Below are 841 nucleotides of genomic sequence, written 5' to 3' on the forward strand. Positions count from 1 at the left end.
TTTGAAGAGGTCGGTGAATAACGAAGGCCAATCTTTGGATTGGGCCTTTTGGCGTATTTGGACCTGGGCCATAGCGTTGGGTCAGGGTAGGAACAGTGCCCCTACTCGAGTCCAATCTCTTTTGCTTATGAGTTGGATTCGAGTATCGAACTTGGGTCTGTAGCCGACGTGATTTTAAATTTCTTAATCGCCAAGTCTAATCAAACGTCGCGTCCGTTGGGGTTTTCGCATTTACACGTGGGAGCAGCGCGTTTCTTTAATGATCGCGTCAATTTACCCTTATGCCCCTAGCGTGCTATAAATACTTTTCCCTCTTTAAACGACTTGTTTTTTGCCAGGTCTTTTTTCTAAGACTGATTGGTACAACTCGTTCTTTCCGAGTTATTTAAGACTTGTAGACTTTGTATGACTGGTTTTAGCACATCGTGCTTAACCAAAGAATATTTCTTGTCCTGGTTTCGTACAACTCGTTCAATTCGAGTTGTTTTGAGGATAAATGACTTGTTTTAATACAAATCACCTTTCTGAAACTTATTCTGATTTCTTACGACTTGTTTTGATACAAATCGTTTATTTCAAAACTCGTAATTATTTTTTAGTATAACCACATCTAGCTCGTTCGATGCGAGTAGTTTTAAGGTCTTACGATTTGCTTTATTTCAAATCGTTTAATTAAAACGTGGCTATTTCTTAATCTGATTACATACAACTCGTTTAAATTCGAGCTGTCTTTTAGGACTTCACAACTTGTTTCAAGTACAAATTGTTTATTTTGAGTCCTTTTAAACTATCAGATCATCTTTATAACCATCGGACTTCGTTGCTTTATCCATTATGCCCC

Source organism: Arachis duranensis, chromosome 8 (genome assembly GCF_000817695.3).
Source record: "Arachis duranensis cultivar V14167 chromosome 8, aradu.V14167.gnm2.J7QH, whole genome shotgun sequence".
Taxonomy (NCBI): Eukaryota; Viridiplantae; Streptophyta; class Magnoliopsida; order Fabales; family Fabaceae; genus Arachis; species Arachis duranensis.